The sequence below is a fragment of the Oncorhynchus nerka genome, linkage group LG4 (assembly GCF_034236695.1).
Source record: "Oncorhynchus nerka isolate Pitt River linkage group LG4, Oner_Uvic_2.0, whole genome shotgun sequence".
In the NCBI taxonomy this organism is placed as follows: domain Eukaryota; kingdom Metazoa; phylum Chordata; class Actinopteri; order Salmoniformes; family Salmonidae; genus Oncorhynchus; species Oncorhynchus nerka.
In genome coordinates this window covers 88,148,851-88,167,233 of record NC_088399.1, presented here as the reverse complement: position 1 = coordinate 88,167,233, position 18,383 = coordinate 88,148,851, and the positions used below count along the sequence as shown (strand labels likewise).

The following is an 18,383-nucleotide window of genomic DNA, read 5'->3' as shown; positions in this document are numbered from 1 at the left end:
GTTCACCTACTCTGTGTCACAAAGACACGGCGGTTGAAACCAAAAATCTAAAATTTGGACTCGCATCAAAGGACAGATTCCCACTGGTCTAATGTTCATTGCTTGTATATATTGGCCCAAACAAGTCTCTTCTTCTTATTGGTGTCCTTTAGTAGTGTTTTTTTTGCAGCAATTCGACCAACAGTTGTTGTTGAGATGGGTCTATGACTTGAACTCTGTGAGATGCAGTCTGTGAGGTGCAGTCAAATTAGGCGAAGAGAAACGACAGTCCATCATTACTTTAAGATATGAAGGTAACCTCACACTCAACGTCAACAAAACTAAGGAGATGATTGTGGACTTCAGGAAACAGCAGAGGGAACACCCCCCTATCCACATCGATGGATCAGTAGTGGAGAGGGTAGCAAGTTTTAAGTTCCTCGGCATACACATCACAGACAAACTGAATTGGTCCACTCACACTGACAGCGTCGTGAAGAAGGCGCAGCAGCGCCTCTTCAACCTCAGGAGGCTGAAGAAATTCGGCTTGTCACCAAAAGCACTCACAAACTTCTACAGATGCACAATCGAGAGCATCCTGGCGGGCTGTATCACCGCCTGGTACGGCAACTGCTCCGCCCTCAACCGTAAGGCTCTCCAGAGGGTAGTGAGGTCTGCACAACGCATCACCGGGGGCAAACTACCTGCCCTCCAGGACACCTACACCACCCGATGTTACAGGAAGGCCATAAAGATCATCAAGGACATCAACCACCCGAACCACTGCCTGTTCACCCCGCTATCATCCAGAAGGCGAGGTCAGTACAGGTGCATCAAAGCTGGGACCGAGAGACTGAAAAACAGCTTCTATCTCAAGGCCATCAGACTGTTAAACAGCCACCACTAACATTGAGTGGCTGCTGCCAACACACTGTCATTGACACTGACCCAACTCCAGCCACTTTAATAATGGGAATTGATGGGAAATGATGTAAATATATCACTAGCCACTTTAAACAATGCTACCTTATATAATGTTACTTACCCTACATTATTCATCTCATATGTATATACTGTACTCTAGATCATCGACTGCATTCTTATGTCACTAGCCACTTTAACTATGCCACTTTGTTTACTTTGTCTACATACTCATCTCATATGTATATACTGTACTCGATACCATCTACTGTATGCTGCTCTGTACCATCACTCATTCATATATCCTTATGTACATATTCCTTATCCCCTTACACTGTGTATAAGACAGTAGTTTTGGAATTGTTAGTTAGATTACTTGTTGGTTATCACTGCATTGTCGGAACTAGAAGCACAAGCATTTCGCTACACTCGCATTAACATCTGCTAACCATGTGTATGTGACAAATAAAATTTGATTTGATTTGTCAGTCAATGCGGAAGGTTTAAAGTTTCTTCAAGTAGCAAGCGCTATGATGAAACTGGCTCTCATGAGGACGGCCACATAATATCAACTGGTTATATTATATCATGGAACACAATCTGTAATATCAACTGGATATATTATATCATGGAACACAATCTGTAATATCAACTGGATATATTATATCATGGAACACACTAATATCAACTGGATATTTTATATCATGGAACACACTCTTCAAAAAGGCAGTAACCTCAGCAGAGGTGCTTGCTTGTTTGAGACTAGGGCTGAGCAATGGCATAGTCTTGTTTTGTTCATTTACCAGACAAGACTTTCTTATTTCCTGAGCCCTTATCACAAGCATGCCATCTATTTCATAGCAAAAAAACATGATGTAACATCACAGAATCAAACATTTTTCTACATTTTAAAAAGTTGCCAGTATGAAGTGATGTGCGTCTGGAACAGTTATTCTCAGATTGATTATTTGAAAACGGGTCTTATTTTCAGTATAGGTCTACATATGTTCAATTTAGTTTATTCTGCCTGTTCTTTGGACTTTTCTAAATGAATGAACAATTCCTCCATATTGAACACTGCATGGTGATGAGTTACAGCCAAACCATCTGGTGAGTAGACCTAGGCTTAATGATTCTGATGAAAACACTCTCTTTGTCTTCAAACTAATGTTTTTGCATATGTTCAGTGTGGAACCTGTCTATGTTTAGGAGAGGTTTAGCCTAGCTAGGCAAACCAATTATACATAGCACTAGCAGTTTGCAAAGTAGCTTAAGCGGGAAATAGACCGGATGCAATTATTTTGAAACTGCAGCTCATTGTCTATTTTGAATTTGTGATAAAATTGTTGTCATTTGGCAAGGAAGGTAGCTTGTGTATCTGTATCAGTTCAATTATTTTTTTAAGCCCACCGTCCCATTCTTTTTATAGTCATTCATTTCTGTAGGCCTTGTGTGCGAACTTAGTACATGTGTGTAGAGGGAGCGGTCGGAACGCAACAGTGAGACGCTGAGGAGAAATGGAATGTAGGGAGAATAACTGTGATGCTTGCCTTGTTTTCTTTTTTTGTCGTGCCCTGCAAATGTACATGTTATAATGGAACAATAGAGTCAAAGCAAATAAACATGGTCTTCAAGACTAAATATTATTATTTATTTATTTAGGGAGGGGTTGACGGGGGGTTACGTCCGATTAATCATACCCATCCTACCGCTGGGCTATAAGGGCATGTTACACTGTACAAATCAGCTACAGCGCTGGCACCTGACAGATATGAAAGAGTTGTGATAAACGTAAGGCAGACCAGGCAGCCTCTCGAGCATTAATTTATATTGACCTTTAAAGATCAAGATGAGTCACAAATGGCACCATATTCCCTTTAGCCATATGGGCCCTGGTTAAACGTAGTACACTGTATAGTAAACAGGAAGCCATATGGGCCCTGGTTAAACATAGTACACTGTATAGTAAACAGGAAGCCATATGGGCCCTGGTTAAACGTAGTACACTGTATAGTAAACAGGAAGCCATATGGGCCCTGGTTAAACGTAGTACACTGTATAGTGAACAGGAAGCCATATGGGCCCTGGCTAAACGTAGTACACTGTATAGTGAACAGGAAGCTATGTGGGCCCTGGTTAAACGTAGTACAGTGTATAGTAAACAGGAAGCCATTTGGGACACACTCTGGCTGTTTTAAGCCTCACAAGTATCCATCTCGTGACTAAGCATAACTGTAGCTAGACTAATGTCAAGGATTTCCAGATTATTCAAATCAGCCTACAAAAATACTACTTTGATCTACTCTAGAAAAACACATAAGTGCCATCAAATCTTGAAAAACGGAAATGGTTTATTACAGTGTTTCCGCCACGTAAAATACATATGGAACAATTACGAGTAGCTTAATGAATAGACAAATCTGACAACCCCATAGTAGTATACTTTATCTATTTACCTAGTCGGCTTGTTCTATGCCAGAGAAATAAATATTCCTCAAGGCACATTCCAGTTACGAGTGCCATAGGGGAAGGAATTCCCAGAATGGAAAAAAAGCTGCAAAAGTTGGCTACATTTACTTAGTAGACCTACTCAAACGTTTACCAACCACACCGGTTTACACTTTATATGGCCTGCGTATGGTATAATAAACAAAAGCCTGAATTAATGCAATAACTAATGCAGATAGACAACCTCATGCTTCAACCCATGTATTTATAGCCAATATGCTGCATCGCTTGGCTACAGGTGATATTGCTGATAGTATACCTGATTATATGGACCATGCATATAACATATATTGGTAAAATTATTTGTTACATTTTTTGAACAAATTGGACCATATATATATATATATATATATATATATATATATATATAAAATTATTTGTTATATATAACAAATAATTTTACCAATATGTTATATGGCTAACTTCTGCATAAACCAGAGCAAACACTGGTTTACTTCTTTACACCCCCCCCCCCTAACCCCCTTATGTGGCCCAGTAAAATGTCAGGAAATGAGAGTCTTGCTCCTCTCTTCTGTGGGATGGGTGGATGGCACACAGTGGAATGAGGAGCAAGAGAGCGAGGGCTGGACTCTGGTGTTGTTGACCATCTCGGTTTATTTATCTCTGTTTATTTACAGTCAAGCCACTACTGTTTCCGATGGGAGGGCTCTATTGAGTTTCAGGATATGGGATAGCAGGATAGGAAGTGCAACAGTGTATGTATCCTTGTTTTAACACTCACGTCAAATCTCCAAACTGCATAGAATAGCAGTAGGTTAGAATCTGTGGAGTGGAGGAAATGCTGGTCTATTAAGACAGAGTGTGTCAGGGCGAGCAATTCTTTTTCTACGGGTCAAAATATACCTACAGTGTACTACAGATCTACAGTATACTAGAGATACCTACAGTATACTACAGATCTACAGTATACTAGAGATACCTACAGTATACTACAGATCTACAGTATACTAGAGAGACCTACAGTGTACTACAGATACCAACAGTATACTAGAGATACCTACAGTATACTACAGATCTACAGTATACTAGAGACCTACAGTGTACTACAGATACCAACAGTATACTAGAGATACCTACAGTATACTACAGATCTACAGTATACTAGAGACCTACAGTGTACTACAGATCTACAGTATTCTAGAGACCTACAGTGTACTACAGATCTACAGTATACTAGAGATACCTACAGTGTACTACAGATCTACAGTATACTAGAGACCTACAGTGTACTACAGATACCAACAGTATACTAGAGATACCTACAGTGTACTACAGATCTACAGTATACTAGAGATACCTACAGTGTACTACAGATCTACAGTATACTAGAGACCTACAGTGTACTACAGATCTACAGTATACTAGAGATACCTACAGTGTACTACAGATACCAACAGTATACTAGAGATACCTACAGTGTACTACAGATCTACAGTATACTAGAGATACCTACAGTGTACTACAGATCTACAGTATACTAGAGACCTACAGTGTACTACAGATCTACAGTATACTAGAGATACCTACAGTGTACTACAGATACCAACAGTATACTAGAGATACCTACAGTGTACTACAGATCTACAGTATACTAGAGATACCTACAGTGTACTACAGATACCAACAGTATACTAGAGACCTACAGTGTACTACAGATCTACAGTATACTAGAGAGACCTACAGTGTACTACAGATCTACAGTATACTAGAGAACTACAGTATACTACAGATACCAACAGTATACTAGAGAACTACAGTGTACTACAGATACCAACAGTATACTAGAGATACCTACAGTGTACTACAGATCTACAGTATACTAGAGACCTACAGTGTAATACAGACCTACAGTATACTAGAGAACTACAGTATACTACAGATACCAACAGTATACTAGAGATACCTACAGTGTACTACAGATCTACAGTATACTAGAGACCTACAGTGTAATACAGACCTACAGTATACTAGAGAACTACAGTATACTACAGATACCAACAGTATACTAGAGATACCTACAGTGTACTACAGATCTACAGTATACTAGAGACCTACAGTATACTAGAGAACTACAGTATACTACAGAGACCTACAGTATACTAGAGACCTACAATATACTAGAGATACCTACAGTGTACTACCGAGACCTACAGTGTACTACAGATATCTACAGTGTACTACAGACACCTACAGTGTACTACAGACCTACAGTATACTACAAACCTACAGTATACTACAGACCTACAGTATACTACAGAGACCTACAATATACCACAGAGGCATACAGTATACCACAGAGACCAAGAGTATACTACAGGATACTACAGTATACCACAGCGACCTACAGTATACCACAGACCTACAGTATACTGTGGAGACCTACAGTATACTACAGAGACCTACAGTATACTAGAGACCTACAGAAATACTACAGAGAAATACAGTATACTACAGACCTACAGTACACTACAGAGACCTACAATATACCACAGAGGCATACAGTATACCACAGAGACCAAGAGTATACTACAGGATACTACAGTATACCACAGCGACCTACAGTATACCACAGACCTACAGTATACTGTGGAGACCTACAGTATACTACAGAGACCTACAGTATACTAGAGACCTACAGAAATACTACAGAGAAATACAGTATACTACAGAGACCTACAGTATACTAGAGACCAATAGTATACTACTGAGACCTACAGTATACCACATAGACTGACAGTATACTACAAAGACTGACAGTATACCACAAAGACTGACAGTATACTGCAGAGATCTACAGTATACTACAGACACCTACAGTATACTAGAGACCTACAGTATACTAGAGACCTACAGTATACTACAGAGATCTACAGTATACCACAGAGACTGACAGTATGCTACAGACACCTACAGTATACCAGACACCTACAGTATACTAGAAACCTACAGTATATCACAAAGACTGACAGTATACTACAGAGATCTACAGTATACCACATCGACCTACAGTATACCAGAGAGACCTACAGGATTTTGCAGAGACCTACAGTGTACTACAGAGACCTACAGTATACCACAGAGACCCACAGTATACCACAGAGACCCACAGTATACCACAGAGACCTACAGTATACAAAAGACCTAGTGTACTACAGAGACCTACAGGATTCTACAGAGACCTACAGTATACCACAGAGACCTACAGTATACCACAGACTGACAGTATACTACAGTACAACTGTAGGAAAACTATTAGAAGTCATTGGTGTTTGTCGACCACAACATTCTGCACATACTTCTCCAACCAACCTGGACAAATGTCAGGAATAGTTGGGCAGACAGAGGGAGTGTGTTGACCCCATATTGTATTGCTGTTCAAAGCACAGCCTGGAAAATATATCTGGACCTAGAGTAGAGACCCAGGGATGTGGCTGGCACAGTTACCGTATAACTATGTAACCAACGTTTAAGGATGAGGTCCGTCATGATAAAATAACCGTCATAACCGTTTTTTTTTGGTGGAGCGAACAGTTAACTGACGACGGGAAGGCCGTGCAGTTCGTGCAGTTGAGTCTGTTTCCGTAGTAACATGGACTCTTTACAACGTGATGAAAAGTTGTTTCTCCTTGCTGAAACAAGCAAGTTGTTGTAGAAAACAAGTCTTTGGTTTTCTAGGCAACACCCCCTCCCTACAGCAGCAGCACATGAAGTCAGGAATAGTGCTGTTATGGTGACTGTATTACTGGCGGTCACAAGTCATGACTGCAGTCAAAATCCACATGACCGTGTAGTCACGGTAACTAGGCTTATCCAAAACTGCACTTTGATGCTGCTGACGGCCTGGTACTCAGCACTATTGTCAATGCAAATGTTATCGATGAGCTCATGTTGCGCAACATTTCTATAGGCTATGCAACGGTGTGAGAAAACAAGAGTTTTGATGGCCTCTATTAAAAAGAGGAGGATCCCATCAGCTTCCTATAGACTAGGCCTACTATATTTATTTCTCAACTTTCCTAATATTCAGCACATTGCTTCACTTTACAACAGGAGTATAGCCTACTTATCAGAAAATGAAACATTTGCTATGGACGATTAATTAAGGCCGATTTCAAGTTTTCATAACAATCTGTAATTAGCCTTTTTGGACACCGATTATGGCTGATTAAATTGCAATCCACGAGGAAACTGCGTGGCAGGCTGACCACTTGTTACGTGAGTGCAGCGCCAAAAGGACCTTGTGCCTGCAAGGAGCAAAGGTATGTTGCTAGCTAGCATTAAACATATCTTATAAAAAAACAATCAATCTTCACATAATTACTAGTTAACCTAGTTATATCATCAACCATGTGTAGTTAACTAGCTTGTCCTGCGTTGCATATAATCAATGCGGTGCCTGTTCATTTATCATTGAATCACAGCCTACTTCAACTTCGTGGGTGATGATTTAACAAAAGCGCATTCGCGAAAAAAGCCCATTCGTTGCACAAATGTACCTAACCATGAACATCAATGCCTTTCTTAAGATCAATACACAGAAGTATATATTTTTAAACCTGCATATTTAGTTTTTAAGAAATGCATGTTAGCAGGCAATATTAACTAGGGAAATTGTGTGACTTCTCTTGCGTTCAGTGCCAGCAGAGTCAGGGTATATGCAACAGTTTGGGCCGCCTGGCTCATTGCAACCTGTGTTTCTTCCTAGCAAAGACCGTAATTAATTTGCCAGAATTGTACATAATTATGACATAACATTGAAGGTTGTGCAATGTAACAGCGATATTTAGACTTAGGGTTGCCACCCATTCGACAAAATACGGAATGGTTCCGTATTTCACTGAAAGAATAAACGTTTTGTTTTATCGAAAAGTTTGTTTCCGGATTTGACCATATTAATGACCAAAGGCTTGTATTTCTGTGTGTTTATTATATTATAATGAAGTCTATGATTTGATATTTGATAGACCAGTCTGACTGAGCGGTGGTAGGCACCAGCAGGCTCGTAAGCATTCATTCAAACAGCACTTTAATGCGTTTGCAAGCAGCTCTAAGCAATGCGTAAAACACAGCGCTGTTTATGACTTCAAGCCTATCAACTCCTGAGATTAGGCTGGCAATACTAAAGTGCCTATAAGAACATCCAATAGTCAAAGGTATAAGAAATACAAATGGTATAGAGAGAAATAGTCGACGCGTCATAATTCCTATAATAACTACAACTTAAACATTTTAACTGAGAATATTGAAGAACTGGGAATATTGAACCACCAGCTTTCATATGTTCTCAAGGTCTGAGCAAGGAACTTAAACATTAGCTTTTTCACATGGCACATACTGCACTTTTACTTTCTTCTCCAACACTATTTTTGCATTATTTAAACCAAAATGAACATTATTTGAGACAAAATAGATTTTTATTTATGTATTATATTAAGTTAAAATAAAAGGGTTCATTGTTCATTCAGTATTTTTGTAATTGTCATTGTTACAAATATATATAAAAATCGTCCGATTAATCGGTATCAGCTTGTTTTGGTCCTCCAATAATCGGTATCAGTATCGGCGTTGAAAAATCATAAATCGGTCGACCTAAAGTCCATTCTAAATCAAAACTAATTTCACACATATATTATTTAATATATGTCAAGGGGGGCTCACAGGAGGCTCCCGAGTGGTGCAGCGGACTAAGGCACTGCATCTCAGTGCAAGAGGTGTCACTACAGTCCCTGGTTCAAATCCAGGCTGCATCACATCCGGCCATGATCGGGAGTTCCATAGGGCGGCGCACAATTGGCCCAGCATCGTCTGGGTTTGGCCGGAGGTAGGCTGTCATTGTAAATAATAATTTCTTCTTAAATGACTTGCCTAGTTAAATAGAGTTAAATAAATAAAATAAAAATGTAATCAAGAATAGTCTGATGGGTGACAATATTATTATTATTATATATTTTTTTCAAATCACAGTCGCACACCTCATGTAGCATAGGCCTATATCTTTTGATAAGGTTTGTAATCACAACTAAAGTGGCCAAATCATTTCTTAATTTTAAGCACATTAATCCACTTTACAAGGGGTGTAGAGCCTAACTGGGATACATAAGCAGCGTGTGATTTTCATGTTTGGGGAAAATCATTTTCACCATAAAAATTCACCTTTATAATAAAGCATTACATGCATAATTGCATTTGCAGTCACTTTTGAGAACCGTATTTTCCCGCTAATTGATTGCATTTTGGAACATTCGTTCTATTAGGTTGACTGCAGTGTGTACAGTTCTGCGCTTATACTGTGAAGAAATAGCCTAATAGTTTATCAACATTAAGCTAAACGTTCTGATCTGTTGCATCAGCCTCATTGCTTTAAAAAATGTTTTTGTTGATGCTAGTGGTTGTATTCATTTGAGATCCATCACATCCCACAACGGTCCCAGAGTATGTTTGGAATATTCCTTTCTCGCCCAGAAGGACAACTTGATCAATAGAATAGATCAACTTTTGTATAGTAAATTGACATAGGCTAGTGTTTTTGCGGTTTGTTAGGCCTACTCATCTTGTTGGCTGATGAAATATGGAAATTTCTAACATCTTCAATATGCGCCTCGGAATTCAATAAGAAGGAAGCAGTTGCATCCCCGATGTGTCGGTCTTCACTTGTAGCCTAATTCAGAGCTGAGATGCCTGTGAGAAGGACCCGATCACATGACGGGTATTGGCTAATAAGAATTGAGATATCTGAGAGAGCCATGTGAGTGAGAGCTGCTTCGGAGCACGGCATTTGGCAACCGAGAGAAGGGAATTCAAATGATTATATTCAGCCCAAGGCCACAATGGCCACATTAGAGGGCATTAATGCCACACAAGGGGAATGCCACCGGGGACATTCAAGGTATTATCAAGTGCTTGTCAAATTGTGAATGAGAGACTGATGAAGTGTGTTCAGCCTGCGCAAGAAACAGAGCAGAACTCATGCCTTTCATGCTATTTTATTTCAAATCAGTCGCATCATGCAGCCTTAGATTGTATTAAAAATCTAAATATATAGCCCAACGTTTGTAGAACTAAAGTTGCATAAATAACTCTAAATTAAGCATGTAGGAGGAACTGTTTCTTTGTTAACTACTCAACACAGAATAGACGCATGTGCGCACTCCCTCTGTAATCATTTGGAGAAAATATCCTTTCTATTTTATTCAGCTATGTTCAATTGTATTCTTAATACTATAAAATAAGGCTACGGAATTCTAAGCAAATCTTGTCTGCTAAATGAACTATTGTAGCCCACAGCCATATGTCATAGTCAGATCAGGACCTAACATAACGACAACTCAGAGTATACTATTCTGTTATTCTGAAATAGACTACATTTTCTTAATATCATGTTTTTTTAGACCAGTCTAAAATAAATAATGGATTTATTGTGAGGGTGTAGGCTATATTACATGGATTTCTTAGACTTTTTAAAATGTAGATGTTCCAAAGGTCTGCATCAGTAGGTTGTAGGCTATGCATGAACGCCAGGAGATGATGAATGTGTTTATGTTAATTAACGGTCAATACCATGAGAATGGCAGTTTTTGCTTAACAATCACCGACTGACAAAGTACCATGATCGTCAAAGCCCTACCCAGGGATACACTCTCCACTGATCCAGACAGCATGACAGTCAGACTCACCCCTGATCCAGACAGACAGCATGAGTGAGACTCACCCCTGATTCAGACAGACAGACAGCATGGCAGTGAGACTCACCCCTAATCCAGACAGACAGACAGACAGACAGACAGCATGACAGTGAGACTCACCCCTGATCCACAGACAGACAGCATGACAGTGAGACTCACCCCTGATCCAGACAGCATTACAGTCAGACTCACCCCTAAACCAGGCAGAAAGGCAGCATGACAGTGAGACTCACCCCTAATCCAGACAGTCAGGCAGCATGACAGTCAGACTCACCCCTAAACCAGGCAGAAAGGCAGCATGACAGTCAGACTCACCCCTAATCCAGACAGTCAGGCAGCATGACAGTCAGACTCACCCCTAAACCAGGCAGAAAGGCAGCATGAGTCAGACTCACCCCTGGTCCACAGACAGACAGTATGACAGTCAGACTCACCCCTAATCCAGACAGTCAGGCAGCATGACAGTCAGACTCACCCCTAAACCAGGCAGAAAGGCAGCATGACAGTCAGACTCACCCCTAAACCAGGCAGAAAGGCAGCATGAGTCAGACTCACCCCTGGTCCACAGACAGACAGGCAGCATGACAGTGAGGCTGGGGCTGGGTGGTCCTTGCCTTCCAGTGAAACAGAAGTTCTGAGAAGCCAGCCAGGCAGCTAGCTAAAGATAGACTCTGATTCCAGACACATACAGTACAGGTCTCAAGTATCCTCTGGGTTTCTGACTGACCACCTGAGCCTTCTTGTATGGCCTTTCACTGTCTCAAATAGCCGATACACTGACTATGGGTGAGCTGTACTATACAGTCCCCAACTAGGCTAAGTAATGACTATTGTCTTTCCACTACAGCCGGAAGACACTTTGCAATGGTCTACCATGTTAAAAACAACAGATGTGCCTATATACTAGAAGCTTTCTCTGGTGGTGCCTCCTGTAAATGTAAAAAACAGATCTGACTGCCTACTGTAACTTGTTTTCTATTTACCTTCAGAGGGAGTTGACCTACAGGGTGTGTGCTGCATTTGTGACCACTAAAAAAAAGCAACGAGAAATGCTAGCGGGGGTATATCTCTCCTCACCAGTTACCCAGGCTACTCTGTGGTCCCTGAGGCGCTCTGCTTAGATCCCAATCCCCTGGATGGAAGAGAATAGCTGGCAGTCTGCTTGCTTTGTTTCTTTTCCTCTTCCGGACCTTCATCCTGCCTGCTAAGGCCACTGCAGTCCGGGCTGGGGGAGTGTTCACTGGCGCAGTGGTTCCCAACTCCAGTCCCCCAATACCTCCAATATTTCTGTTGTGTCCCTGGACAAGCACACCACAGCTAAATATTTTGCAACGGGAAACAAAACATCTGTGATCTTATTATACAATTTCAGGTATTATCTCCCTGTTAAACTAGTACCTCCGTGTTTAAAAAAAAAACGAACATCTTTCTCCCGACTGAACATGACCAGCCTCCACAGCCCTCCACTCCCAGTCCCCATAAGGCTATGGTCATAGTAGTGCTGTCATGTTCTGACCTTTATTTCCTTTGTTTTGTCATTATTTAGTATGGTCAGGGCGTGAGTTGGGGTGGGCAGTCTATGTTTGATTTTCTATGATTTGGGGATTTCTATGTTTCGGCCTAGTATGGTTCTCAATCAGAGGCAGGTGTCATTAGTTGTCTCTGATTGAGAATCATACTTAGGTAGCCTGGGTTGCACTGTTTGTTTGTGGGTGATTGTCTATGTTGATTGCTTGTTTCAGCACAGTTCTCATTAGCTTCACGGTTGTTATTTCGGTTATTGTTTTTGTATAGTGTTTCAGTGTTCAGTGTTTTCTTTATTAAAATTAATGATGAACACATACCACGCCGCATTTTGGTCGTCCGATCCTTCTCGCCTCTCCTCTTCAGATGAAGAGGAGGACGACCGTGACAAATGCCCTATGTAAGGAATAGGGTTCCATTTGGGACAGCCAGAGAGAGAACACTGGGACCTTTAGCTTGAGGCCTAACATAGTCAGCCCATAGAGTGTAGGGTAGTGTAGACGACTGTAGTAGTTGGGTTGACTTTAGGTCCCCCACCTACATTTGCTGCATTTTTAGCCCCTTTCAAAATAACCCAGTCATGGAAAAGGACCTGAGGTAGTTAGGTTTGTCTATGTTCATCGACGTAGATTAAATGTGTACAGGATTAACATCACTGTATTCATCGAAACCAGGGGTGGGCAACTCCAGTCCTTGTGGGCCTGATTGGTGTCACACTTTTGCCCAGCGAACACACATGACTCCAATAACAAACGAATCATGATCTTCAGTTTAGAATGCAATTCGTTTAAACCAGCTGTGTTTGCTAGGGATGGGGGAGTTGCCCATCCCTGATCTAAACCACAACATAATGCCTAACAGAGAAGTTCAGATCAGGGACATGTGGAACCATTTTTATTTAAAAAATATTTAGACAATGATTTGAATGGAAAGAGGCGTACCAACATCCCCACAATGCTTAGAAACACACCACAGGACCACACACATAAATCAGACATATTTCTAAGTAATGTAACTTTCTCCTTGCCACCAGTGAAAGGTGATGCTTTGACTTAAGGTCATATCGTATTAGTAGCATGACTGTGTGTGTTAAATGCATTATGAATGGCTGAACAACACCTGATCTCCCAGACACTGCAGACGACAAGGCCTACGTCCAAAATAGCACCCTTTTCCCTACATACTATCCTAATTCTGACCAGAGCCTTATGGGTCCTGGTCAAAATTAGTCCACTACATAGGGAATAGGGTGCCATTAAGGACGCAGGTCTAGGTCTGAATTTAACAGTACGCCCCTGTCTACGCCCCAATAGTTGCGTGTGACGTCATCAACTGTGCAGTCAGGCACCAGATTATAGGTATAGCAATGTAAAATACCTATCCAGGCTTTGTAAGAGTTGGCATGCTTCAGCAATGTCTGTCTAGGGTTGCAAAATTCCGTGAACTTTCAATAAATGACCTGGTTTTCCAGAAATCCTGGTTGGAGGATTCCGGATTTCCTGCTTATTCCCTCCTGATTACGATATGGGATTTCGGGAATACTGAGGAATTTATATTGAAAGTTCCCAGAATTTTGCACCCAGAAGTCTTGGCAGAGGAACATAGCCATTAACTTAAAATGACAGTTCAGTGAGCGCCAACATAGCAATCAGAGGCATCCTTGACATTAGTAATTCAACATTATACTGCTAGGCTATCCCAGGGAACACTGCAGTTATAATAGAGGACGATCACACACACACACACTTACATAGAGACTGAAAACAGTTGATGTTGTTTTCAATCAACTCAGATATGTCCATCCATCCTCACAGAGAGAGTTCAAAGAGTTATGAGTGCACACCGTTATGAAGCACAACACACGCTGTAATCTGAGGGAACCTGGAGTCAATTCAACTGCAACATGATGCTGGTTGTGAAACCATGCTGCCTGTCGTCCAGTGTAAGTAATACACCAGATTAAGCTGTCATTTAAACTTCTGACCCCCAACATTTATTATTTAAATAATTAAAATGTGTTTGAAATGGGCACACACACTCTGTAATTATGGTTTATGGATCTGAGGCTGGAACTCCAACGTGTCTATTATACATGCCAACAGCAGAGCAGACCTACCCCCTAATACCTTTGTTTGAGAAACATGTTCTTTATCACCACCACACTTAGATCATCAGGTCACATAATAGCCACAGCTGCATCACAGCACATCAACTCCTCTCTCTCTTCACAATCTCTCTCTCACACACACACTATGAAACTGCTGCCTCTGAGTAGAGGAAAAAGGCGTTTTCCTCCAGAATCCTGAGGGACAGTGTGAGAGTGTGTGTGTGTGTGTGTGTGTGTGTGTGTGTGTGGCAGCCAAGCTAGGCTACATCCTGGCCAATCTAAAGCAGAATGCAGCAGTACAACTGGAGAACATTGTTGCATTGTCCTTCCTGTCACAGCTGCTGCTTTAGACACAGCTCCTCTTCCTCTGTAGCTAAAACACTAGGCAGCTCCTCTTCCTCTAAAACAACACTAGGCAGCTCCTCTTCCTCTAAAACAACACTAGGCAGCTCCTCTTCCTCTAAAACAACACTAGGCAGCTCCTCTTCCTCTAAAACAACACTAGGCAGCTCCTCTTCCTCTAAAACAACACTAGGCAGCTCCTCTTCCTCTAAAACAACACTAGGCAGCTCCTCTTCCTCTAAAACAACACTAGGCAGCTCCTCTTCCTCTGTAGCTAAAACACTAGGCAGCTCCTCTTCCTCTAAAACAACACTAGGCAGCTCCTCTTCCTCTAAAACAACACTAGGCAGCTCCTCTTCCTCTAAAACAACACTAGGCAGCTCCTCTTCCTCTAAAACAACACTAGGCAGCTCCTCTTCCTCTGTAGCTAAAACACTAGGCAGCTCCTCTTCCTCTAAAACAACACTAGGCAGCTCCTCTTCCTCTGTAGCTAATTCAACACTAGGCAGCTCCTCTTCCTCTGTAGCTAAAACAACACTAGGCAGCTCCTCTTCCTCTAAAACAACACTAGGCAGCTCCTCTTCCTCTGTAGCTAAAACAACACTAGGCAGCTCCTCTTCCTCTAAAACAACACTAGGCAGCTCCTCTTCCTCTGTAGCTAAAACACTAGGCAGCTCCTCTTCCTCTAAAACAACACTAGGCAGCTCCTCTTCCTCTGTAGCTAAAACAACACTAGGCAGCTCCTCTTCCTCTAAAACAACACTAGGCAGCTCCTCTTCCTCTCTAAAACAACACTAGGCAGCTCCTCTTCCTCTGTAGCTAAAACAACACTAGGCAGCTCCTCTTCCTCTGTAGCTAAAACAACACTAGGCAGCTCCTCTTCCTCTGTAGCTAAAACAACACTAGGCAGCTCCTCTTCCTCTGTCGCTATAACAACACTAGGCAGCTCCTCTTCCTCTGTAGCTAAAACAACACTAGGCAGCTCCTCTTCCTCTGTCGCTATAACAACACTAGGCAGCTCCTCTTCCTCTGTCGCTATAACAACACTAGGCAGCTCCTCTTCCTCTGTATCTAAAACAACACTAGGCAGCTCCTCTTCCTCTAAAACAACAGTAGGCAGAATAAGTTGGGAGGATATAGAATAGAGCCTGTGAATAGAACTTGCCTGAGGTGGCTATAAGCAAGGTTAGGCCTAGGCCTACTCAGTGGAAAATGTAACATGCTCACACACTCACACGGAGGGACGGAGGCCTCTGGGAGTCTTATCAATGAATTAAGTAATTTATGACTCCAATCAATGCCTTTATGTTTCATTTAATACCCCTTATCACTGCCAGCCCATTAGATTACAAACTGTCAAGTGTTTGTGTCATCATTAAGAAGTCTGTCTAAATCTGCCTTCCTGGCTCTGAAAGTGTACTTTAAAAGTGGTGGATCTGGGCCTGTATTTTAGTGTCTCAGAGTGGGAGTTCTGATCTCGGATCTGTATTGCCTTTTAGATAATAATATTGCAGGTTATTATGGACAGGGAGAACCTGATCCCAGATCAGCACTCCTACTTTAAGTGCAACACTGTCCCACCTTCTCACTCGATACAAAAGTTTCTTGTAAGTCTCAAGCAGACAAGTAGATATTTGGAATGTCCTTGAAAAACATTGGGAATGGATACTCAACAACATGAACACAATATTATGGAGGACCAAGGTCTGGTCATATTGCCTTTCAACAACTTCAGATATTGAGTCATACATGTATAAATTAAAAGTTGTAACTTGGACAATATGTGATTACACTGTTTCTTTACCCTCAGAACTTGTTCTCAACTGGCCTACCTGGTTAAATAAAGGTGTTCTCAACTGGCCTACCTGGTTAAATAAAGGTGTTCTCAACTAGCCTACCTGGTTAAATAAAGGTGTTCTCAACTGGCCTACCTGGTTAAATAAAGGTGTTCTCAACTAGCCTACCTGGTTAAATAAAGGTGTTCTCAACTGGCCTACCTGGTTAAATAAAGGTGTTCTCAACTGGCCTACCTGGTTAAATAAAGGTGTTCTCAACTGGCCTACCTGGTTAAATAAAGGTGTTCTCAACTAGCCTACCTGGTTAAATAAAGGTGTTCTCAACTGGCCTACCTGGTTAAATAAAGGTGAAATAAAAAAATAAAAGAACTCACTGGTCCTAAAAATACAGGACTTCTGTAAACCCGAGGCTTTGGAAATTAAATTACACTGTAGTATAAACAGTAACAACAACAACAAGAAATGCCACGCCAATATCCAAATGTAATACGCTTCACAAGGGTGTAATTAACAACCCAAATCTTCAGGAAACGTCCATAAACTTGGTTACCTAGCTACAACATACAAACGTTATATTTCAGAAAGGTATAACCTGAATACACAGACAATCATGGAATACAAAATAGACATAAACTACGGGAATTTACGAATGAAGACTTTATGAGCATATTGGGGGACATTGTTTCTATATATACACACACACACACAACAATTTGTGGAGATTCCGATTAACATACTTTCCTAAAGATTTAATGAATGACGACAGGAATATCATTTCTAAGTTGACTGGGCTACATGTATGATATGCTTTCGTTGTAGCGATGAAGTATCAATTGATAGACAACACAACGATTGAGAACGACATATTATCTAGACATCTTCAACAGAAAGATAGGTGATAAGGAAAACAACTTGTAATTTTATGGGAGGAAACGTCAATGTGTAGGCAAAGCAGACGCTCCATCACACACACTTCGCCTGGAAGTCGCCTACATTATACATCAGGATATAATATAAGAAACATAACCGTACTCACTTTGGCCTATCCAATTCGCGTTTCGGACAATTCACTTTAGTTTACCGGTGTAACTCCTCGTTTATATGAGTTTTAAATCCTTCAAAAAACTGAAGTTGCTTAGTGGTTCGTGCGCTCTCCTTTCTCTGCCCACCACCCCAGTCTCGCCTACTACGCCTAGTTCTGTACTTCCCATCCTGAGCAGAGCATTCCAATATGGCTGACACGCTGAAACAAGGTCAGTGCTATATCGGATCCTTGGGACGTGCTCACCCTAACCCCTAACCTTAACTCATACCCGTAGCATAACCTTAATCATAACCCTTATATAACCTTAACCATTTTAAACGTCAACTTCAATGGGGTAGGAAGGTCTCAAGGATTTCAGAGAGCACAGACCCAGGTTCAACTGGCCCACAGTTGAAGCAACTACACAAACTGTAGCAGCCAATGCCCCACACACTCAGACAACATTCATACTGACAAAC

The 18,383-nt window shown here is 41.2% G+C and overlaps 1 protein-coding gene across 8 annotated transcripts in view; it reads right to left on the bottom strand.

Annotated features, from left to right (window-relative positions):
• The window catches only part of LOC115128731 (focal adhesion kinase 1-like), a 302,242-nt gene extending 284,151 nt beyond the window's left edge, over nt 1–18,091 (bottom strand). For 5 of the 8 annotated variants that reach the window (XM_065018004.1, XM_065018008.1, XM_065018006.1 and 2 more), the window contains exon 1: nt 17,917–18,090. The gene's annotated coding sequence lies outside the window, so the exon portion shown is untranslated. Of the gene's footprint in view, nt 1–17,916 lie in introns of all 8 variants that reach the window. The other 3 variants (XM_029658857.2, XM_065018005.1, XM_029658858.2) reach the window with 1 other exon arrangement.
• Between the last annotated feature and the right edge of the window lie 292 nt (nt 18,092–18,383).